Consider the following 25,783-nt stretch of genomic DNA (forward strand, 5'->3'; position numbering starts at 1 on the left):
TGAAAAAGATAAGAAATTTATGTAAAAAAATACATATAAAAAGTGGACTTATTCACAATGGCTTCTGAAATTATTGTACAATATATTCAGAAGCTATTAAAAAAAGGGCTGTCTAACCTAGAAAAAAGTAACCAACGAGTTAATCCTTTAATAACTTAGAAGATTATTATTTATTTCATCAAAATTTCCAAAAATCAGAAAATATCAAAAAATGGACTTAACCGCATTGGCTTTTGAGCGGCTCATATAATACCGACAAAATATCATAAATTAATGGAAATTAATTTTTTCCCCTCTTTTTCTATTAAAATATCCCATTACCAAGTAAACCAAGTTACCAAGTAAACAATTATTTTCATGAAAATAAAAAAATTGTTTGTCGCGTTAAATTTTTTGAAAATATATCATTATTAAATTCGATTTTAAATGAATAATTTTTAAATTGAAATTATTTTGAAAACATTTTATTTTTAAAATTAGAATTGATTTAAAGAATAATCTAATTCATTAAAATACTAATTAGCTAATTAAATGAGGGAGTTTTGTTTCCTTGAAACTTTTTATAGTTATTTCCTTTCTACCCCAAATGCAAGTTTATTTTCAATTAACAAATGCAACTTTTCTTATTTTTCAAGAAGAAAAATATTTTTGAGCCTTGAAATGTTTTAATTGATCTCTTGATCTCTATTAAACAATTTATTTTCCAAGAAACCTGATACTGTTTGAAATTGAAAATCATATTTTGCATTGTTTATTGATAGATTTTTTTAATAGATTTATAGATTAAATTTCTAAAAATTCTTTCTTAATTACCTTGTGGTAAAAATGTATTCTTCTCCTTTGCTTAAAATTCCTACGTCTCTAATTTTTAATTAAAAATGTTGTTCCTTTTGTTTTTTCCTTCTTAGTCTACGTCGTACTTTTCCATTATTTCCTTCACTTCTATGCCTGTCTTCTGTTTTCTTTTATTTAATTAAGCAAATTTTTTAATTATTTTGAAATATTCTTATTTTTCCTATGTGCGACGTTTAAATGCAATATTTTTCTTTCACAGTATGGAGTTGTACTAGGCATTTTAATTGATATAGCAGGGCAGTTTTTAAAATTTTTGAGTTAAATTTTTATCGATCAGGATTATTTTATTTCGATTCATTTTAAAGAAAAAAATCTTTTATTTGGTTTCATAATTAATTTCTAATTAAAGGAAGAAAAGAAATTTCTTTTAAATTACATGCGACGGCAAAGCATTTAAATTTGTTATACGATATCCATTTGAAATTTTTTGGGGAAATTTGAGATTATAGCAGTTGTTATGCTGTGATGATGTTTTAACGTTAGCAGGAATGCTTTTTGAGTTATGAAAGATTTTTGATGAAACTTTTTTTTAAAAAATTAAAAGTTCTCAGTTAATAATTTAAAAAAAAAAAATTCTACCAAAGATATGTACTAACAGTTATGATAGTGTAAACATGTATAGGTAAATATTCTGTTTAAAAAAAAAACTTAAACAATATCTTATTTAGATGCTGAGAAAAGGGACAAAGTTTTAACTACAACCAAAAATTTAGTTTGGTATTATTTAATAATAAAAAACAAGTCTAATAGTCACTTAAGAAACTGCTAGACTATTGGAATTTTATAGTTATTCTAATATATAAAAACCAAAAAAAGTAGTTTGAAAAAAAAAATTTCATTCTTATTCAAAGAATTATCAATAATTAATTTTGTAAATTAAAGAAATTTCAATGATGAATAATTGTTTCTCTTACATCTAAATAACTGCAAATAAGTGCAAATTTGAAAAATTTTTGTTTGGAAGATTTTAACCATAACGTCAAACAAAACACCGGCGTTTCATGCTGTATTTCATAACGATGAATTATTAAAATGCTAAATATAATATTTTTCGCTTATTTTGACTAAAAATTAATAGAAAGTCACGTGAAAAAAGTATGAAATATATGTTAAATAAGAATTATGTCTCCAAGGGTTAAGTAAATGCGTTTAAGCTTAGTGGTGAAAACTGATTTATTAAAATGAATTGTGTTTTCTTACTGTTGCTACCATTGTTTAAATTTTTTTGAGGACCATGCGAGCAATGGGCTATATATTGGAGCTATATATTCTTTGATGCGAGTACTGCCCTGATTCGTAAGTCCCACAAAAAAATGGGCTCAAATCCCAGTTTCCCTTCTGATCAGACGATTATTACATAAATAAATCAGCGCGTTACACAAATTCTTCAGAGTAAATTCTTCCGAGAAAAGAAGTGACTTCGAATTCTGGAGATTTTTGTGAGTAAAATAACGACTTGGAACATGCCATGCTGAAAATAGAAATGAGAAAAGGAACAAAATTGAAGAAGTCATTTTCGTTAGTCCCCAAAAGAATGATAAGTAGCTTTAGGCGGTTAGTCAACCTTAAAAATTGATTTTCTTACATTCACCAGTTTCGTTGAATTACGTATGAAACAAATGATGCTAGATTTGGAAGATGAATAAGGAGAGAATTACTAGTTTTTTTTTTTTTTTTTTTTCTTCTTCTGAAACACTTTTTGAATGAAACTAATGTAAACAGAATATTAGGATGAGACGAGAAAAAATAATTGTTTATTTCCTTTTTATTGGAGTGGGAAATTAAAACAATGTGAAAAAGTCGTGTTAATGAAATTCGTTTTCTCAGAAACTATTCAACCGATTTCGCTTAAAATTTGTCTTTTGCCACGTAAAATTACATTCTTTGAAATGATGTAAAAAATCGAATGCCTTACAGTTCAAAATGTTTTCGACTGTTATTAAATTAAATAATATTTACTAAAAGTTTTTTTTTTTTTTTTTTTTTTTTTTTTTTTGCATGGATAAACGGATTTTATTATTGCGAGCAAAAAATTTTCAATTCGCTTAAAGGGTTTTCGAGACATAGAAAAAGACGGAAAAAATAAAATTAACATTAAGGGTCATAACTTTGAACTGCTCTCCTGACCGAACAGTTGAGACCATTTTTTGGCTTCCCCCTTATAATTTGGGGGTCGAAAATCCGATTCCGCCGAAAAAAAGGCATGTTTATTCAGAGAACGTCATACCTGCCAACTTTCACTCTTTCCGAGAATGGGTTTTCAGAGTGGTTGTAAAACAATAAACGAAAAACAATCTGACTCAAAAATGTGTTTACATTTTGATCCCGTTGAAATTCGCTTAAGCATTGATTTTTATGCTTTTATATATTTATTGTAATTATCTATTTGTAGTGGTGGTCAAACTCATTTATAATTATCATTATAATTCAGAAATTTAATTGGAATAACCTGAGTATTGCTACCACTTTAAATATGAAAATAAAATCTTCTAGAAAATCCGGAAGAGTTGGCAGTTATGGAACGTACGTTTTTGTGTTTGATTTTGTTACTTAAAATATCGTCTGCACTTTTTAATTAGCATATTTTAGGTTACCCTCTCGAACTGTTCAGATTGAGCTCTAGAACGTGAAGATCTGATCATTACAGTTATTTAGGAAGGTTCGTTTATTTTTTATTACAATCATACATTACATTAATGAACAATTTTTTTTTCTTCCTTTATTTAGCATAAATTGGGTGCCGGAGCCGCTCAGCCGCCCCTGCCCTCACATCATGAAAATTATTAAAAACAATGAGTAACAAGCATTTTGAGTTAAGCATCATTATGTTAGCTTTAGAACAATTTTATTAAAACTAATCCAAAATTTTAGTTATTTACTTTTTTAAAGCTAAAGTGGTAGGTAACAAAAAGAACTATCCACTGAGCTCGAACAAATGTGTACTATCACTTTTTTCGCACAAGTACTTTTCAAATGTATCGACCACTTTTTGTGGTTGGACATTAACCCTTTCGTTTACGAGCACTGTATTTAGTCAGCATCCACGCGATGTCTAGTATGTACTGGCGTTGTTTTCAGCGGCATTCACGCGATGAGCTACGTGTATAAACGCTGTATTTAGCCGGTATACACGCGATAACTAGTGTGTACGAGCTGTATTTAGTCGGTATCCACTCGATGTCTAGTGTGTACTGGCGCAGTGTTCCGCCGGCACTCACGCTGTGATCTGTGTACGAACACAGTATTTATTCGGTTTCCACACGATGACTAGTGTGTACTGGCGCTGTTTTCAGCCGGCATTCACGCGATGACTAGTGTGTACGATCGCTGTATTTAGCCGGTATCCACTCGATGTCTAGCGTGTACTGGTGCAGTTTTCCGTCGGCACTCACGCTGTGATCTATGTGTACGAACACAGTATTTATTCGGTTTCCACGCGATGACTAGTGTGTACTGGCGCTGTTTTCAGCCGGCATTCATGCGATGACTAGTGTGTACGATCGCTGTATTTAGCCGGCATCCACTCGATGTCTAGCGTGTACTGGTGCAGTGTTCCGCCGGCACTCACGCTGTGATCTATGTGTATGAACACAGTATTTATTCGGTTTCCACGCGATGACTAGTGTGTACTGGCGCTGTTTTCAGCCGGCATTCACGCGATGACTAGTGTGTACGATCGCTGTATTAACCGGCATCCACTCGATGTCTAGTGTGTACTGGTGCAGTGTTCCGCCGGCACTCACGCTGTGATCTATGTGTACGAACATAGTATTTATTCGGTTTCCACGCGATGACTAGTGAGTACTGGCGCTGTTTTCAGCCGGCATTCACGCGATGACTAGTGTGTACGATCGCTGTATTTAGCCGGTATCCACTCGATGTCTAGCGTGTACTGGTGCAGTTTTCCGTCGGCACTCACGCTGTGATCTATGTGTACGAACACAGTATTTATTCGGTTTCCACGCGATGACTAGTGTGTACGAGAGCTGTATTTAGCCGGTATCCACTCGATGTCTAGTGTGTACTGGCGCAGTGTTCCGCCGGCACTCACGCTGTGATCTATGTGTACGAACACAGTATTTATTGGGTTTCCACGCGATGGCTAGTGTGTAGTGGCGCTGTTTTCAGCCGGCATTCACGCGATGACTAGTGTGTACGATCGCTGTTTTTAGCCGGCATCCACTCGATGTCTAGCGTGTACTGGTGCAGTTTTCCGTCAGCACTCACGCTGTGATCTATGTGTACGAACGCAGAATTTATTCGGTTTCCACGCGATGACTAGTGTGTACTGGCGCTGTTTTCAGCCGGCATTCACGCGATGACTAGTGTGTACGATCGCTGTTTTTAGCCGGTATCCACTCGATGTCTAGCGTGTACTGGTGCAGTTTTCCGTCGGCACTCACGCTGTGATCTATGTGTACGAACGCAGAATTTATTCGGTTTCCACACGATGAGTAGTGTGTACGATCGCTGTATTTAGCCGGTGTCATAGTGATATTGTTTGATAACCAATAAATAAAACCACTGAAATCATATGAATACACTTAATATATTTTTCAAGTCGATCACATTTTTAATTATAATACTTGCGAAATCTCCAAATAAATTGTTATTTAACACTTAAATAAATAAAAAAAATCCGAACATTAGCTTACCAACCTGCAATGTGCTTACTTTGTAGCTCGGTGCAGCGTTCAGTGACGTCACTTCGATTACTCTTTAGTCTTTTTTTAATACACTAGTTTTCATACTTAAATAGCTCTTGTTCATAATTTTTTTTATTATATCGGATGCTAGGTTTGTTATCAGTGAAATATTTATGTCAACCAGAATGTGTTAATGGTATAAATAAATCGTCAATTGAATTTAAAATCAAGATACTTTTTTTAACAAAATGATTTTTAGTATTGGTGCTAATTTACTGCATTTAATTTTTACTATATTTTGGAAATATTTAAATAAATGGAATATTTCACATCTACTATTATTGCTTACGAAGCTCTAAGTCGTCCTCCAAGTTAAGTGGTAAACTAATAATCAAAGCAAGGCAAGTGGGAAATTTCTTAGTTTAGCAACTACTGAAATTTATTGTGGTAAATAAAAATGTTAAATGATTCATCTTTAAAAGCAGGAAAATGTATTATATATAAATTTTTATATTTCTAATTATTTTGACGAATTTATTTGTCCCTTTGGAAGCCTTGCTTAGCAGTTTTTTTTCGAAGCATTAATTTTGCAAATTAAAATAAAATGTAATAAAATAAAAGCAATTGAAATACCTTGCAATTAAGGGAAGGCTATAATTTTCAACTATATATATTATATTGTTGTAAAGTATTATCTGGCTTTTAGAACGGATAAATACCTTAAACATTTCAAAAGTTATCTGAAAAATTGCCAATTTGGCGAGATTTTTATACCTAGATGAAAATTATCAAAATTAGTGAATAATTCTCAATTTTTGCAAGTTGTCAAGTTGCGGACAAGCCAGCGTTGTACTTCTTATAAACGTTTTGTATCATTTTTCATCATTAGCGTAAAGGGTGCTAGCTGTAGATAGGCAAAACTAAACCAAACAATTCTGAATAATAGTAACAAAATGTCATTGAGCCTGGTTGGTAGGGCACTGGGCCCATGTCCAAGGGTTCGTGGGTTCCATCCACGCCGGTAGAAGTAAATGGTGACTGATGCACGTTAAATCTGTAGAGTCTCAAAGTCCTCCATGTTCCCATAACAAATCATATCTCTGGGGGTACTGATTCAGGAGTTTCCTTGTCTTCTGGAGTGGTTTAAAATTACAAGGCTACGGAGTTGAACATTGGTAGCCGTAAACCCAAAACTGGGTCGGCTGTTCAACGACGGATGTAAAAAATAAATAAGTAAATAAAATTATGCTATAAAAATATGCTATTTCATGTGATGGCAGAGCCTTTAAAAAATAGTTTCGAGTTTATTTTTTGGTCCCTTCCTCCTTGTACGAATTTTCTCGAAGGCTCTGTCGCTGCTTGCAATGATGCTTTTTTTCGAATAATATGCTATTTTCGCAACTGCTGAGAGTTTGCAACAGTTACTCATGATTGTTATGCCAAGTTTAGTCTAACTAAAACCAGAGCTCTGTTTGCTATTTCTGAAAATGGCGCCAAACGTCAATATGGAAGTAAAGTCACTGCTTTGAGAAAATGAAAAGCATATGCGGTGCAATTTGTTTAATATTTAAAGTCTTAACCCCAATGCTGCATTATCTGGGCTCATAAAAATTTATAAAAAAAATGATATAAATAAGGCTTTGAAATGGAATATTTTCATCTAAGTGGAAAATTGACGCCAAATTGGCGTTTCTTTAAAATAATTAATTAATTTATTCGTACATTCTAAAGCCCAGATAATTTTTTTTTACGGCAAGGTAACAGATAGTTTAAAATTATAGGCTACTAGGAGGCTCCGCCCCCTGCTCGCTAACGCTCGCCAACCCCCGAGAATTGCTACGCAATCCAATGTGTTTCACGGCCGTGAACCATGGCTCGCTGCGCTCGCTCGCCAATGAACACAATGTTCTAGCACAAAGACATAGCATATTATCATCAAAGATATAGTATTTTATCATCAAAGACATAGTATTGTACTTATGTAGAAGAATTCTATCAATGTTCTTATTGGCTTTTAAAAAAGTGTATTAGCTTTTTTTTATATTGTACATGGTGAAAAAACAAAACATTAGCTAAATGAGAAACATATTAGCAAAATAAATTATCAAATATTGCAGTTACTCACCTAAATTCAACTAAATGTATATAATAAATTAGTTAATGCTAGAAATTCTGAAAGTTTTAGAAAAAAATTTTTATTATTTAAAAATATAAACTTTAAACCCTAACTTTTCCTTGTGAGATAATAACCCTCAAAAAGTCTTTCGTTTTCAAGAACATAAAAATTTGTTTTATCGCCAATTAATTAATTAATTCCTAATTGAGTTTAAATTAAATATTATCATGTTTTTAGGGCATGAATCTGAATTGAACAACGTGATAATGTTCACTCTGGTTATTGTTTCCGTTTTTAAAAGCGCTATATGTTGAGCCACCTCATGTGACATTTGCCATGTGACATTTTTAGCAGCAATCATTGGCAGATTTTCTAACGTTGCCATTCGGGGAGTTGTAATGAGGCTTTTTTTTGGTGCCGTGTAAGAGAAATATATATATAGATTGTTTCGAAAACCGATGTGGAAGTAAAACAATATAAATAAACTTCAAAAATTTTTAATGCCGTACGCATACCTACCAACTTTTACGCATTTGGCGTGAAATTTTATTTCTATATTTAAAATGGTAGTAAAATGTATGCTTTCTTATATTCCTTGCATTTGTAAACTTAATATATCATCTTTTTGACCACCACTATTTTTAAAAAAATTAAGCATACATATTAATATGTAATAGTGTTGTAATTATCCGCATATGTGACAACAAAATACAGCGTATGTTTTCTTCCTAAAATCGTAATTCAAATTTCATTTTACTACCACTGGGAAAAATAATCTTCGAAAGGATTAAAAGTTGGCAGGTATGCGTATGATAAAGAGTATAACAATCACCTACGTGTAGTGGTATACCGCAAGTTTTGCAAATACATCATGTTTCGTAAAGTTATAATAAATTGGTAGAGAATTAAATCAGGGTTCCCACGGTCCTTGAGAATTTTAAAAAGTGGTTATAAAAATAAAAAAAAATTTGACATTTTTATTTCTGTGTAGCCACCACTAAAAATTGTTTTCAAAAAAAAATATATATGCACGAAAATTTCTGCACTTTACAATAAAAAAGTATATTAAAATAAAAAAGTATATTGTAGCTCCACCCTAAATTTGCTACCACTTTTTAAATTTTTCAAGGACCGCGGGAACCCTGTAAATAGTAAAACTTGAAAAGTAAGAAAAATTACGCCCACTTTTTAAAATAGTCACCACGAGATCAATGCTAACGAAAACACGAGTTAACTCGTGAATGGTCAGCAATGTGTTAAAACGTTTTTTTTTTTTTTTTTTTTTTTTTTTTTTCCCCTTGGCGAAAGGCTTTCGAAAAACCATGCTAAATGCATAACTGATCTTAACTCAATTTTCATTTTAAAAAAAACCACAAAAATTGGAATTGTTAAATCTTTGAACGTCCCCATCAAAATTTTAACAAATAAATTTAGAATATATTGAACTTCTTCTGTTGTTTCTTAACATTTATTCCGTTAAATTCGAGTCGGAAACTGTTACCTTTGCATGTATGGAACATAGAGCGGTCCACCATAAGTCATCGTAATGGCGAATTTTTATGACTGATGAAAATACGTCATAAAACTAAGAAAATACGCCGATTCCTCGAATTGTGTCGTGTAGTGCTTGATCAGCTCTATCTGTATCTGTAACATAATATCTAACAAAAAAGAATTGCTTTTTTTCTCTTTATTTTGCTCCATTATCTATAAGCTTCCGGATATATGCTAAGTTCTTTCTCGATTGTAACGACATTTTGTTTTTCGAACAACACGGTGAGTTCTTTTTAAAGAATTTTTGTTGAAATAACTGAAGTATTTGTTCAATTATGTGGTATTAAAATCAGTATAGCATTTCAGTGTGGTGATAATAATGTCTAAAATAAAAAGCTGAATTTTGAGTCGATATTGATAAGCTTTGCTTCCCCGACAGCCGAAACCGTATCGTGTATCGTATCGTCCGTCTGAGACTAAAACGTGCATGGTGTCCTCGTTCTTTTTATCAAGTTAATAACTTTATTTTATTTATTTATTTTTTGAAAAAAAGCAAAGCTGCGAACTTTCTAAGGTTTTCGGAAAAATTTTCTTTTAATTTATGTTCCAAGGCATGATTCTTTGTTTTGTAAATTTGATTCAAAAGTCATTCGTCATGTAAATGATTCAAAACTTCATGTGAAATACCATTTTGTTCCAGCTCTCTTTTCGTGAGGTTTTTAAAATGGTGACAAACTTGCCAGAAATTCTAAAAGCCTTAGATTTTAAAGTCTACCACTGTATTAAACATTTTCCAAAAAAACCTTGTAGTTGCCAATCCTGTAAAGGTCATAAATAATTTTTATCGTTTTTCTATTCGTGTAATTGTACGTTTGTGTACAAGATTTCGAAACTAATCGGTTGGAAAGATTACGAAATATTTTACTTAAAAGTAAGTAAAAATATAGATAAAACATGGAAAATAATAAAGATTAATGAAGAGAGAAAAAGAAAAATTATTAAAGCAAAATAATTTTGAAAATTCTATTTGCAAAATAATTTTTTAAATTTTTTTTTTTAAAAGCCGGAAAACAAAATAATGAAATGATATAATCTCTTCATCAGCTCGCACGATTATATCCGCAAAAAGGTGTAAAGGCGTTTTTAATATTGCATCAATATATCCAAAGCAAAATATATCAATATACATATATTTTGCTTTGGGTATCGATAAAATATTAGAAAGCACTCCTTTTCGCGGATATAATCGTGAGAGCTGATGAAGAAATTATTTTTTTCATTATTTTGTTTTCCGTCTTTTTAATAATTTCTTGTTTAATGAAATTTTTTCAGAAACATTTTATTCTAATAATTTTTTTCTCCTGTTTTCATTAATCTTTGTTATTTTCCATGTTTTCTCTATATTTTTTTAACTTATTTTATGAGTTCTATATGCTTGCAACTTATGCTCAGAAAATAAAACTTATTAATTTTATTCGTTTTCTCTCTTTTCTTTCTTTCTTTCTTTTTTTTTCTTTTCTTTTTCTCTCTTCTTTTTATCCTTTTTGTCTTAATTGTGCTATATATATGCAACAGTGGCGTACGCAAGGGAGGGGTTTAGGGGTTTGAACACCCCCTTGAGCTCTGAGAAAATGGCAAAAATAAAAATTTTAGTGGAAATTATGCGGGTATTATTTTTTAAGACTATATATTTTTATTTACCTTATGCCTACCTTTTTTTCTCACGGTATTTCTCAGAATACTGAAGAAAAAAAATTTATTATAGTAGGGTTGTTCTTTTAAAACCAAATTCAAGTAATACTATTATGGACTGGTTCCTTTCTGTTCTGCCAGTCGCGATAGTTTTCGAGACTGGCTGTCATTCGCGAGGTCTTTACGCGATGATTCTGGAATCTTAGACGTTCTGTCATCTTTGAGACAATTCGAGAATTTTGGAGATGCGGTGAAAAATTATATAAAAGGGGGAACGGAGTACAATGTAAGTTTTTCTGTTGTAGAGAAATGTGATACTTCCGTTGAAGAAAACGTTTCTAGCATAGCAAAATCTGATGAAAGTGGCCCTCAAAGTGTTACTTCCCACCCATATGACATTGGACTTTTTTCAGAAGATATTACATGCGAGAAGATATTACATTATGTTCTTAAACTTAAAAAATCAAATCAAAATTTAACTAAACAATGTTGTCTAAATAAAAAGTCAAAACTTTCTTAATTAGGGAAATAATAGTGCTTTATTACATACTCGAATTTCTTTTAGTAGCTTCAGAAAATTATGAACACCCCCCTTGAAAAAATTCTGCTTACGCCACTGATATACAATATATATATACATCCTAGTCAGGCCATTTTGGAATATTTTGAAAGCTTTACAGTGATTACTCAAAGTTATGAAATTTATAAATGTATCTTTAGCAGATTTGCAAATCGTTAATTGCAATTGTTTTCTAAAACTGTAATTATTGTTGTTTTTTTTTTCGGCAAATTTTTCCATTGCATGCCATTTTTTAAAATTTAAACTTAATTTTTTTATTTCAATAATTTAATATTGGCTAAAAATTGCAATGTTTTAAAGAGGAATTAATTTTAATGGTTTTAATAATTGATTTAAATTCATAAGATTTTACTCGAGAACAGATTTGTTTAACTTATTAGCGAACTGAACGAGCATATAAGATTAGAAACGAGCAATCTTTTGGGAAAGGGGGGGGTGTCATCGAACAGGGGGTGGAACCTGCTAGTGATCTTAAAAACATTATAAACTGGTCCTTTTTATTGCAAAAAATTAGAAATGTCCTATAATTGAATTATTTTGGACTTTTGAATTTTATTGGCATACTCTCCAATTACAACGGAATTTCCGTAGTTTCAGAAAATAATTTTTCCAGTGGTAGCTAATGTAACGTATTACTGTTTTGATAAATTAGATCACTACAAATAAATAATTTAAACGGATATATTAAAAGAAAAATAGTTCGTCAATAATAGTTAGTTTTGTAATAATAATTCTGAAAACTGTTTTATAAAAATTCTATTTATTTTAAAAAATTTTGCTTTAGTTTACAACCACTCGAAAGAGTATTTTGCAAAAACCTCAAATGTTGGAGGGTACGAATTGGCTTCAAAAACCTCAAACAAAACACTAGAAATGTCATGTGCCATGCATGGAAAATTATAAGAATGAAATCTTAATTTGAAATTTGTTGTGCCCGAATTTACTCTATTTTAATATTTATTCGAATGCTATTAGACATTTTCAAATAAAAAGAATTAATAAAAAGAATTTATAAAAAGAATACTTTGACGTTTACGGAATATAATTTTTAATATTTTATATTTTGGAAATCTCATATAACTATATCATAGCGTATTAAGTGTCAACTGAGAATTGTCTGTCAGGGAGTTAATCTTATGATAATTCAAAAGTATTTACAAAAAAATTATAAAGTGTTCCATTTTAATAATGATTTTTTTTTAAGTCACTACATGGAAAACTATTGTTTGTATACGAACATTATTTATCATAAAATAAGAGTGTCAAATTAAGAAACTTTTTAGGTCTTCTTAAGAATCCTAAACATTGGAAATTTAAAAAGTTTTTTTTGGTAAATTCCAAACCAATTCCTACTTATTTATTACGTTTTAAAAGAATATTCGAATTTACATTAAAATCAGTCTCAGTTTCTCACAATTTTTAATTAACAAATTAACTATAAGTAAAATTTTTCAGGGACTCCTTTTCCATTTAGTTTGCCAGTGTCTTTGGGAAAGCACTCTCAAAAATTTGGTCACTGGTCAAAAATATGTAACCTGTGAATATATGGTCATAATCAGTGTAATTTTCGAAAAGAAAAGATCTTATCTTTAGGATTATACCATCCAGCCAAATTATTAACATCGAAGATCGTGTATGGCTCTCACTTCTTTCCCGCCTAATTCGACCTTCAGAAATCGACCTCTTTGAATCCCCCTAAATAGCCGACCCCTGGGGTCGGGATTACACTTCTCGGACATGAAAGATCTCTTGTCCTTGACCTTCCTTTGGCCTTTTTCCGCTTCATATCCTCTACAGAAATCAAGGAAGTTGCAACTCTCATCCTCAGATTATTGTGGTATGATGAGATTTTTTTTTTCTTCCTCGAAACAATAGTTTTCGAATGTCTGAACCATGGGGTACCATCTATCAGATATAGGTACCAATTTGAACCGTATAATATATGTATGCCTAGATCTGAACACTAGTTGTTTGATCAAAAATTTTCCGACAATTGCCAACATTTGCATTTTTTTTAAAGAACACAAACTCTTTTTTTCTTCCACTGGTAATGAAATTACATTTATAATTATTAGCGAAATGAAATTACTTTTACAATTTCATCAGTTTCTGAGAAATTTATTAAAAGATACTAAGTCATCAATGTTTAAATTATTTCTCAAGCACCGTTAACTTAATCACTACTTTATTAAAAAAAATTAACATAGTTGGCAGCTATGCCTTTGGCAAAAGGAAAACTAAGCCTTAATTAAACGCAATTGTAATTTTTAAATTTTTTTTTATTTTTAATTAAACTAATTAATATTTAAGGATTAATTTTAATCCTTTGATGCAGAGGGAACATATTTTCTATATACATATTTTCTATTCTGGCTCCCTAATTACAAGCAAAAATGTATTTTTGTATTTTTTAACAGTTGCTGAAAAAAAATTTGTTAGATTATCGTATTTGTACGAAAATATAACATCCAAAACAAAGTAGTGGTTTCCAATTTATATTCTAAAATTTATCAATAATTAATTTTGTAAATTAAAGAAATTTCAATGATGAATAACTGTTTCTCTTAGATATAAATAAGAGGAAATTTGAAAAATCGTTTTTCGGAAGTGAGCCGTCTTTGGAAGATTTTACTTTTAACGTGTTTCTAGCTGTCTTACATAACCATAAATTATTCAAACAATAAATAAAACATTTTTTGCTTATTTTGACCTAAATTAATGCAAAATAATGATAAAAGTGAGAAAAATGTGTTTAATGAAAATTCTTGATGGCATAAATAGTGGAAGTAATTGTTGCTGACTCAAAGAGTGAATTAAAATGAAGTTAGTAGTTAATTAGTGATTAGTTGTAAAGCAAAAAAATAATATTTAAAGGAGTCACCTCGTGGAGACTTATATGAGTTTTTAAATTATTTTTATATGTTGGAGAAAAAATTATTTTAAATGAAATTTACCGAACTAAAACTCCTTGATTAAAGCATAAATTCTAGTGGTGGCGGTATAAAACATTAATTCCGCTACCACTAGACAAAAATATGCCCAGAAAATGGACAAAGTAGGCGTCTTAGTATTAATTTATTTATGGAAATTAAAATCAAATTTACTTCGTCCCTCCTTCGAAATGTATTATCAATTTTCTTTTAGTTTTTTTCTGCTTGCATAATATCTTAATAACTTCTTATCTTCATTGTTTTAAATTTTCTCTGGTTTTGAATTTGATGATTAATCATAGCTCTAAAAACTTTCATAAATCACGAATTTAAAGTAACTGTATTAGAACTGTTATTAGAAATTGGTTGATTTTCTTTCATGAATTGTTTTAAAATTTGGATATTCTAATGCTCATTTAATGTACAAACGTTCACATTATTATTATTATTATCCTTATTATTATTATTACTTATTATTTTACTTATTTTTGGTGTTGTTGAGTAAAAATTTGTTTAAAAAAATATTACCGCACTATGAAAGTTTTTGAAATTAATTTTATGAGAATTAAATGAATTTTTTAATGTAATTGAATTTCTTGATAATTAATTTTTTTAAGAATTGCTAAAAGTAAAGATGTATTTTTTTTTAAATTTTTGACTTTTGTTTCTGAACAGAATTATACCCATTTTATAAAATATGTACGGCAGAAATTAACTCTTACCCTCCTTTCACCATGTACAGCGCGCAAAACAAAAAAAAAAAAAAACAAAACGGATAACCATTAATAACTTTTGCTCTAATAATCGAATCTTCACGTTCTAGAACTAAATCTTAATGGTTCGAAGGGGTGACCTTGAATATGCTAATTAATTATGGTAGACGATATTTTAAGTCACGAAATCAGACACAAAAACGTACTTTCTCTTAATGAACATACCTTTCTTTCGACGAATTCGGATTTTCGACCAACTAGATATAGTGCATAGCAGCAATCTAGATAATATGCCCCCCATAGTTTGATCAGGAGAGCGGTCCAAAGTTTGGACCCCTTAATATTAATTTTACTTTTTGTGTATTTCGGCATGTCTCGAGAAATTCCAAACCGAATTAAAAAATTTTTGAATACAATTATAAAATACGTTTATTCAGAGACAATTCCATGCAAAAAATAACTTTTAGTAAACATTTATTATTTTTATTATTTTACTTAATATTAGTCGAAAAAAAATTTGAAATTTAAGGTATACAATTTTTTAGATCTCCTTAAAGAATGTAATTTTACATAGCAAAATACAAAATTTCAGCAAATTTTCTCGAATAGTTCCTAAGAAATCGAATTTTTAAAATCTGACTTTTTTGAAATTCAATTTCTCAGGAATTATTCACAAGATTTTGCTCTCATTTTGCATTTTTCCACGTAAAATTATATCCATTAAAGTGATGCAAAATATTGCATACCTTACAATTCAACGTTTTTTTCGACCATTATTAAATAAAATAACAAAAAAAAAATATATTTATTCGACGTTATTTTTTGCATTAAATTATTTTTAAAATATCGTTTGTATTTATTAAATAACATATTTGAGGTCATCCCCTTGAACCATTCAGAATGAGTCCTAGAACGTAAAACCGTTTGTTTTTTTTTTTAATTTTGTGCATTGTACCTTTGACGATTCGATCGCGAGGTGAAGAAAAGAAAAAAATTTACAAAATAAAATCCTCAAAGTTTTTTTTTAAATAGTTCATGAATAAGAAATTCCATCTTATTTCCTGGGCACTCTCACCTGTGTTTGATTTTTAAGTCCAACTCAGGTGTGCACTGCAGATGCCCATCAGGTGCGGATTCTTACCTGGATTCCTGAGTTGGGGGACTTATAGAATAGCTTACACAATAGCTGGTTGAAAAGGCACGAGGTTTCATTGTACTTTTAACAATCCTCTTTAAAATGCATTTTTAATGGTCCGTCTATACTTTCTTCCTTGCTATTGACGCCCTTTCAAAGTCGTTCACAGTTTTAAGTATATAATTGTATTTCTCTTATAAATAATAGACATTTGGCGTTGGCGTTTGAACAAAACAAATTTGATGTTGCGTTTTATTTTTAATTTTGAGGAATAATTTTTAAATATTAACTGAGAGAGAGAAACCCCGAATATTTTAACCCTTTGACGCAGAATTTTTATTAAACATATTTTTCATACTGTTTTCACTATTTTGTATTAATTTAGGTCAAAATAAGTAAAAAATATTATATTTAGTTTTTAAATAATTTATGGTTATGAAATACAGCATGAAACATTAGCATCTTTTTCTGCGTTAAAGGTAAAATTTTCTAAACACGGTATACTTTTAAGCAATAATTTTTAAAATTTACATTTATTTGTAGTTATTTAGATCTAAGAGAAACAGTTATTTATTATTGAAATTTCTTTAATTGACAGAATCAATTATTGATTATGAATGTAAAAAAAAAAAAAAAAAATTCTAACAACCTTATTTGGATTTTTCATTTTAGTTCAAATATAATTCTATAATCTCCTATTAAATATTTTTCGTATCTATTAGACTGTTTTTTAATAATTAATGATTACCAAAATATATTTTTGCTTGTAATTAGAGCGCCAAAAAAATATATATAAAAGAGACACCGGTGACCTATCTGCGTCAAAGAATTGATGATAATAATTATTATCATTAACCCATAATATAATAATTATTATCACATTAAATTTAAATTTCTCGGTCATTTATACTGAAAAGTGGGAGGATATTTAGAATCTAATGCCAAATCAGATGCTGCTTTTTTTCTTTAATTTTTATGAAATATTTTTTAAATATTAACTGTTGGATATAAATTACTTATATCCCATAGTTATTCTTAAAAGATAATTAATATATTAGATCAGTATGAATTATTAAAAAAGATAGAAAGAAAGACGAATATTTTTATGATAATTTGTCTCTCGGTCATTTATATTGAAAAGCAGGAGAATATTTTTCAAAAATTAACTATTAGATATAAATTATTTATATCAAATAATTATTCTTAGAAAATTAATATATTAGAACACTAGAATATGAATTATTAAAATAGATGGAAAGAAAGTCGAATACTTTTATAATAATTTGTCTCTCAGTCATTTATATTGAAAAGTAGGAGAATATTTTTCAAAAATTAACAATTAGATATATACTTATATCAAATAATTATTCTTAGAAAACTAATATATTTTATAATATATTTTATATTGAAAAGTATTAGAATATCTTTCAAAGAAGAACTGAATATAAATTATTCCCATAAAATAATTACTTTTAAAATATTAATAAAATAGATCTGTAAAGTATGAATTATTAAAATGGGTAGAAAAAAAGCTGATCTCGGTCATTTATATTGAAAAGTAGGAGAATGTTTTTTGAAAATGAACTAATAGATATAAATTACTTATATCAAATAATTAGTGTTAGAAAATTAATATAATACATAAGTAGAGTATGATGATTTATTAAAATAGGGTCCTTAAATAGAAATTTTTGTCAGAAATGCATATAATCAATTATTTATTGAAAGTTTATTTAGTAATTAATTATTTTAATAAAATGAAAACTCCATATAGTGTAAAACATAAAATATTAAGGGGAAAAATCTTAGCTAATCTATATCTTATAAAGCAAGTTTAAAGTTCATAAAATGGGTTTGCTTTCAACTTATGGTCACGTTCATCAATAACTTTAATCATCTTATATAAATTTATAATCTGAAAGTTTGACCTTGATTACTCATTCTCTTATCAGCAGAAATGCTTAACATTTTTTAAATATTTGTTACATTGTTTTTCAAATGAAAAATGAACCTAGAAAGTTTTTAATAAAATTAAAGATTGGTTTTTGTTCAAAAACGAAAATAAATTTTTAGTGACCTTTGTCTTCACCAGAACCAACTAAAAAGGGTTGGTCAAACCAGTTGCTTCGCATTCAGCAGAAAATTTTATGAAGTGGTAGAGAATTGGAACCTTAAACTATTTTTTATTTATTTATTTTATTTATTTATTTGTTTAAATTATTTATTTTATTCATTTATTTTAATTATTTACTTTATTTATTTGTCTTTATAATCGTTGTTGAACAGCCGACGCAATTACGGGTTTACGGCTACTGATGTTCAACTCCGTAGCCTTGTAATTTAGAGCCATATCCAGAAGACAAGGGAACTCCTGAATGAAGTATTGGAAAAAGTTTGTCTTCGTTTAAGACTTTTTAATGGAACTATCTCGTATTTCGTAAGATGGTTAGGAAAACCTCCCACGGCTCGCCTGAAGGGAACTCTAACGTATAATCCGTCTACCACTGAAAATATTTTTCGTCAGCACTGCGGTCGGTGCGAGCCGGGTGCGGAATTCGTATAGACCAGCCTTCGTTGGAATTCGAATTCAATTCACCTCATTGGAAGGCGAACAATTTATCCTCTGAGCCACTACGGCTCTACCTATTATCTTTTATAAAATTTATCGGCTCACCAAGAATCGACGGGGGGGGGGGGAATGGTCTTTTTCACGAACTTTTAAATTATTCATGTGTAGTGGTGAACAAATAATGTTAAAACAAATTAATTAAACTTAGGATTATACACTAAAACATAAATGTTGTGACCACTTCAAAAAAACAAAAATTATTAAGGCAGGTAAAGTTGCATCTTTGATAAAGTTATTAATGGCACTTTTTTATAGAGAACTTTTTTAATTATTGCTTTTTTTTATTATTATTTATTATTATTTTTTATTATTATTTATTGTTATTATTTTTTTATTTTATTATATTTTTTAGAGGGATCCTTTTTTATAAAGAAAAAAAAAAATAAGAGTTTTTCTTCTTTTTTTTTCACTTGTCTGAATTGTAATTTTTTTTAAATAATCAGTTTTGAGTAGGTGACAGTGATTGATATTCTGTCTGGGAGTGATAATGATAAGGTTGGGTTGCAGCCGGGCACTGATGCGACGCAACCATAAACAAATTGCGTAACATCACTTTCTCTTTTCATAACTCTTTCGCTGTTTGTTTTTAAATGCGAAAGTATTTTAAAGAAGACAAAAGACACAGTTAAAAATTAGTTATATAAATAATTAGCTCAACTAGTAACGTTTTTAACGTTACCTTCCTGTTCACCAATCCGGTAAGAGAAATCTTCCTGCACGGCAGGGGTCCGGAGGGGGCGCCAATAATCAGTCGGGCTTTAGACCCCTCATTTTTTCTAAAAGAAAATGACATAGCTCCCTCTAAAATTACAAATTTTCACTCAATATTCGTGTAATTTAATTTACGATTAAATTTAAAAAAAAAAAAAAAAAAGAGAATTTTTTTTTTGTCTGACTTTAAAATGCTGATTGTTACAAAATCTGCAGACTACTTTTCGTCTTTAAGATATCTTTTTATTTTTAAAAAGTAAATAAATAATTCGGAAGAAATTTCTGCGACTCATTTTTAAAACATATTGTAGCTTGTTTCGAATAAAAATTGAAAAACTGAATTAGGAGAACATAGGAATTTTTTTCTCTTACTTGATTACAGGCTTAACTGTATAGGAATTAATTCGAAATCTTTTCAGTATCGTTGTATAAAATGTTCATCTTTTATTCTTACTCATGTCATCTCTGCAATCAAGCAGGTTTTGGTTCTTTCCTACACCTGCCTTCCTTGACCATAAACCATAATTTATCAGATTTTGACAAAGTTTTCGTTTTTATTTTTTTATTTATTTTTTTTTTAGTTATAGTGAATCGTTTATGTTAAGTTAGTACCTCCATGTAAATACTTTTTCGTCTTAATTTTTTATAAAAATTCGAAAAACCTAGTTTAACGGTGGTAAAAGTTTGAAAACTTTCTTATTAAGGCTATTTTTAAAAGCATAATTGCCTAACTAATAGATTTTTTTTTACAAATTCATTCTTCTCTTTTTCTTTTACAAAATAATGTAAATGTTGCTACTATTAAGTGAAGTACATTTCTTATGCTTCGAGCAGGTTGGTAACACTGGTTAATAAATTTATGTATAAAGCATGATTCAATTCAAAATCTGAATTTAGATAAAATTTTTAGTTAAAAATTGTTTATAAATATTTACGATCTAATTTCTCTTACAAAAAGGTTAATCAACTTCATAAAATAAAAAAATCTTATGATATTTATTCCCTTTCAGCTTCTAAATATCTCCCCCTTTTTTATTTACTTTTTAGCCATTAAAATTATTACGTAGTTAATATTAGGCAATTTCTATTCAAATATTTCTACCATTAAACAATTAGTATTTTTTTAAATATTAATAATAATAATAGAAGAACACTCGTGATTGTTTGTTTTGATAGCTACACTCAAGGTCTGTTAATCGCTTAGTCCATGAAGCCCCGGACTTAGAACCCCTTAATTAAGGAAAGCCGAATTTCTTAAATTCTTACATGCATGAGTAGTATAAAAAATATAATGAATATTACTTTTGAATTTAATTTTAGTTTGAAACATTGGATTTGATTTTATTTTCAAAGAAATCAGATATTTTTTGATATCTCGTAAGATTGATTAAATTGAATGTTTTTTAGGTTTTCTGCTAGTAAAAAAGTTTTAGTTGAGTTTGAGAAACGCGATTATAATAATAAATAAAATAAAAGAAATACAAGCATTCATCAAGCAAGAGCGTAAGATATAAGTTTTTTGTTGATATTTTCGATTTATTGCATCCCTTGTGTTATTTAATCTCTGTGCTGTGGTAACTTGGAAAAAAACTGGCCCTAATTTAGTGCTGCATTTCTCGAACGCATATTTTTTTTATCAACCCTTCCGCATAATACGATGATAGATGAAAAACCATCATTCGTTTTCTCGCTGCAAAATGAAAGATAAAAAAATGTACAAAAAAATTATGCACTTAAAAAAAGTTTTCTTTCAACCCGTCCATAAAACTGGATATCATAGCTTGTTTATGTATACTGTGGCTGGTAGAAGCTTCTGCCCACCCCTCTGCATAAAGTTAGCGCCTCCCATTTTCCGAGCTCCAATAAGCTTGTTTGTTCGGCATCAGAGCAGTCTTCGCGGTTCCAAAGTTGCAAGCGATAAAATCCAGTGAAATTCTACATCACTCCCTCACGATTTATATACTAAAATTATCGCTTGCGTAGTCTCTTTTGGATTATGAGTTATCATTTTGAGTAATCTAGTGAAATAATATTTTAGTGTTGCCATTTGACTCTTAATTAATAATGATTAAAACAATGCGGAGAACGTAAGCTATTCCGAATACTGTCTCTCGTATCGTCTGACGAAAACGTGCGATTGCTTCGTGTTGTCCAAGGTAGGAAACGATCGCTGGTTTGTTTATGTGAAAACTATTTATGGATATAGATTGTGCATGACAAGTTTCCGGTGAAGTGTTTTTTGTGGGATATTTAAGTGTGATTTTTCATTTATTGGATTACCTGAGTAATTTGTATCCAGAAATAAAGTGTGACGATATTTGGATAAATACTACGGAATTGTGCTATCACAATGAATGTTTAAATGGACGTAAATTTCTGGTAAAGTTCATTAATATTAGCCAGCCGTTTATTATGTTTTATATCTCTATACGCCATTATCTGTGCATGCTTGATAATTAACAAAATAACCTGAAAGTTACTATTGTAATACATTATGATTTAAACAAATTACATAATGTGCCAAGCAGTGCAAAAGTTTATATATTGCCTTATTAGTAACCTAAATTTATGTGTAAAAAAACTAATTATTTGGAGATTGTTTATTAATTATTCAATATTTATTTAAAACAGTACTGGTTTAATTCACTATTAATTATTAGACAATTTTATTGGACAGAATATTTGTTTAGTTGTATAGAGCCACTCTAATTTTTATTGCATTATAAAATATAGCCGATGCATACTAATGTTTTTAATAAATTATAATACTTTAATGAAACTAATTTCAACTGTCATAAAGTTATATAAGTTTCTGGGTTGGAAGGAGATATTCCTAAATTATTTTTTGCTACCCTGCATTTTTTTATTAGTTAAATGCAATTTTAGGTTTTTATAGAGATTCTTTAAATTCACCTTGACTGTATTATGAAACTCCAGTCCAAGAAATAGATCTTGGAATATTTCGTTCAGAAGTTTCAATGTTTTAGTCATGCTGATAATCTTTTTCCACATATTTAGTGCTAGCTCAGCAAACATGTTTATGGATAGTAAGTTCACATTAGCTCCAATCTTACTATACTTTTTTAATATATAATTAAGTCTTAGTTAATGACCACATTTTTCCCGAAAAATCAATTTAATAAAAATACAATTTTACATCACCTTGATCTGTTTTGTTGATATTATTTGGGACTATGCAACCTGTCTTCACAGACAAACTTCATTCTTGATTTAAAAGCTATTTTCGATCAAAGAACTTTTCTTTTCATCTAAAGTATGTTTAAAACTATAATTATAGGATTAATAAAGTAATTTATATACAAAAAATAATAAAATTAGTTTTGAAAAAGTTTAAACCCTATACAATTTACTTCTATTAAAGAATATTATTTATGACTGAAATGTTTTTAAATTCAAAAATATGCAATACATTCTCTTATAATGTTTTTAGACATATTGTTATTGTTCTTTATCGACTCAGTATAGGTTTTTTGCAGCCTGCAAAATAAAATTATTGTTATGCAATTTTTTTTATTTGCCACATCTCGAAGAAAGGCTGTACACCTAGAATAATAATGAGTTTTCATAGCTCGAAGCAAGCATGTTGACTTAGATATTATATGTCAACATGAAGAGTTATCGATAATGTAATACAGTACAGAACCTGTTATCCGGAAATCGGAAAACCAAAAAAACCGGAACGAAATTCGATAAATTTTCCCGCCATTTTTTTAAAAAAATGTTTTTTCCCTCATAAGATTTTGGGATTTTTCTTTCTTTTTTGAAATGTTGCCATCATTTTGGAAATAATCATTAGTGTATTACTTCATCGTTTTTTCTTCTTTTTAAGATTATTTCCAAATATATATATTTTTTTAGTTGGGTTTAACAATAAAAAAACGGCTTTTTGTAGCGATTCAGAAAACAAGAGATATCAGTTATCCGGAAGAGCGATGGTCCCGATCGTTTCGGATAATCGGTTCCCTACTTTAATATGTAATTACTGAATTTGATTTTCGATAATTTTTATACTACCCTCTTATTCTATTTTATGTGTATATTTTTAAAAATACTTTCTCCTTATTATTAAAATAATAAAAGCATGCTAAAAGACAATTTCTGTGCATAAATTTTTTTCAAAAACAGTGTGAACTTACAAGCTTATAAATTTAAACTGAAAATTATAAGAAAATGAATATTTAAAGGAGTGTTTTTTTTTCTCTTCTAAAATAAAATTGTATTTATTTAAAACATAATTTTAAAATTTAAAATCCTAAAAAAATTTATTAATCTTTTAATAAAAAAAGAGATATTTATAAAAATTTAACGAGCTGCGAATAGTCCGATCAAAGTAAATATTTGTAATGGTAAAGGGAATTAAATCTATAAATATAGATAATTTTACCAGTGTATTATTGTTATTTTAACATTGTTTTTTTTTTTCATGGAATATAAATTTAAAAAAGACAGTGTTTTTAAGGGATGGCAGCTTATTTTTACATAAAGGGCATCTTTATAGGGATAAAAGGGCAGGCAGGGTGGTTCACCCTTCAAAAAACATTGTGTATGCGTACTGATATATATTTTAATTAGAACAGGGGTATATATTAACCAAATTTTATCACTGGTCTAAAAGGCTAGTAATTCAAAGATATTACTAGTTTAGACAAATTTTTTCGAGCCTGCTTTCATGTCTCTATTATTATGTAATGGATTTTCTGGAGAAAAAAATTTATAAGTAAGAAATTTAAGAGAATGAGAGAATAAATAAGAGAATTTAAATAAAAAATTACAATTATGACTGAAACTGAAACCAAGATTCAAAATCAAAAAACCAAAACAGCATAACATTCCTTTATTTTTATTGCTAGTTCGGGAAATTATTTTATAGTGATCTGATTATAGAAACATAGTCATGCAGAATTTAGAATTAATTGATACCTGAGAGGAGAATATTAGATGGCAATAAATAAGACACGAGAATGTTATTCTATAGAATATGATTGACTTGCAAAATATTTAAAGACTACTAAATTTCTTTTATTATTCACAATAAGAATAGAAAAATTGTGTTTTACAAAGTATACATAATTTACATCACTGTCATTCTATTTAATAATTCCTTTTTGAATGTTTCCAATTATTAGAAACCTGTGAATTTTAATTGATGTTTGTATCTTTTTTACAACATAATTGATTGCTAATTGTAAACCAAGCCTAAATGTAATTTAAACCGTTGATCATTTTTAATATAAAATCTTATAGGCTCTATTAAAGGCTAGTTTTACATTCAATGATGCTTTGTCTTTTGCCAGAGCTGACTATATAATCGGTAAACATTGATTTTTGATGTATGTTTATATTTTTAAATAATAATCCAAATTTCTTAACACCTGCTAAAAACATTACATCATGTTTTTTTTGTTACTGTGTGTGTGCTTGATCCCTTAAAAGGAATTATTTTGGTTTATTTGTTGATGCTACTAGGTTTTGCACAATATTAAAAAATGTTGTTTTTTTTATAGTTAACGCCTATTTTTTATGATATTTTTATTTTGGAGCACTTTTCCTTTTTTATAGGTAGTTTTTAATGTTATTACGATTTTGAACTTTTTGTTCATTATTTTTTTTTAAAAAAAGGTATGAAAGGTAACATTTCCTTAATAGAAAGTTTATTTCGTCTTAAGCGCTTGATTATTCACCACAGATAAGTAAATTTCTCAGTTTATTTTTCAAATTGTTTTTTTTTTTTTTTTTTTTTTTAAATTCCCTCTCTAAATGTTTTATATCTTTTAAAAACAATTTTATTTTTAGCGTTCTTTTTTAATTTACAATTTTTCCTCTGTATTTGTACGAAATTACATTTTTTTGCTGTAAGCACCAAACTCACAGTATTAAACAAAAATTGCAAAATGCTATTGGTTTCAATTTTGATACTTAGAAAAATCAGTAACTTCTAACTGAGCACAGAAAAAAAGATTTCTCTGTTGTTCATTTTTTTAAAAATTTCATTAATATTTAAAACACTTCAGAAATCGAGTTGAAAGGCTTCAAGGGTCACACATAGCCTACAAGCCATAGGCTGAGAGTGTCTGTTGCAGGCTTATTTTTAAAAAGTAATGAGACTCACAGTGCTGCTACAAATATAAAATATCATTCATCTAGCTAAGCATTCTGTGTGAAATTTTTTTAAAAAAAGATTTTCTTTTAATTATTTATTGTACACTCTATTACACAGAAAAAAATATAAGTTATGAGTTATTGCTATTTTATGCAACTTAA

At 29.0% G+C, this 25,783-nt stretch overlaps 1 protein-coding gene across 9 annotated transcripts in view; it reads left to right on the top strand.

Annotated features, from left to right (window-relative positions):
* LOC107445872 (uncharacterized) overlaps positions 1 to 25,783 on the top strand; it is a 256,280-nt gene that overhangs the window by 193,097 nt on the left and 37,400 nt on the right. Inside the window, exon 1 of one of the 9 annotated variants that reach the window (XM_043047463.3) lies at positions 21,293 to 21,880. The exons of 5 other annotated variants lie outside the window; for them this stretch is intronic. The gene's annotated coding sequence lies outside the window, so the exon portion shown is untranslated. Of the gene's footprint in view, positions 1 to 21,292; positions 21,881 to 25,783 lie in introns of those variants that run through there. 3 more of the 9 variants (XM_071184744.2, XM_043047459.3, XM_043047460.3) reach the window with 3 other exon arrangements.

The sequence above is a fragment of the Parasteatoda tepidariorum genome, chromosome 5, assembly GCF_982258835.1.
Source record: "Parasteatoda tepidariorum strain Cologne lab strain chromosome 5, Ptep-v5.0, whole genome shotgun sequence".
Classification (NCBI taxonomy): Eukaryota; Metazoa; Arthropoda; class Arachnida; order Araneae; family Theridiidae; genus Parasteatoda; species Parasteatoda tepidariorum.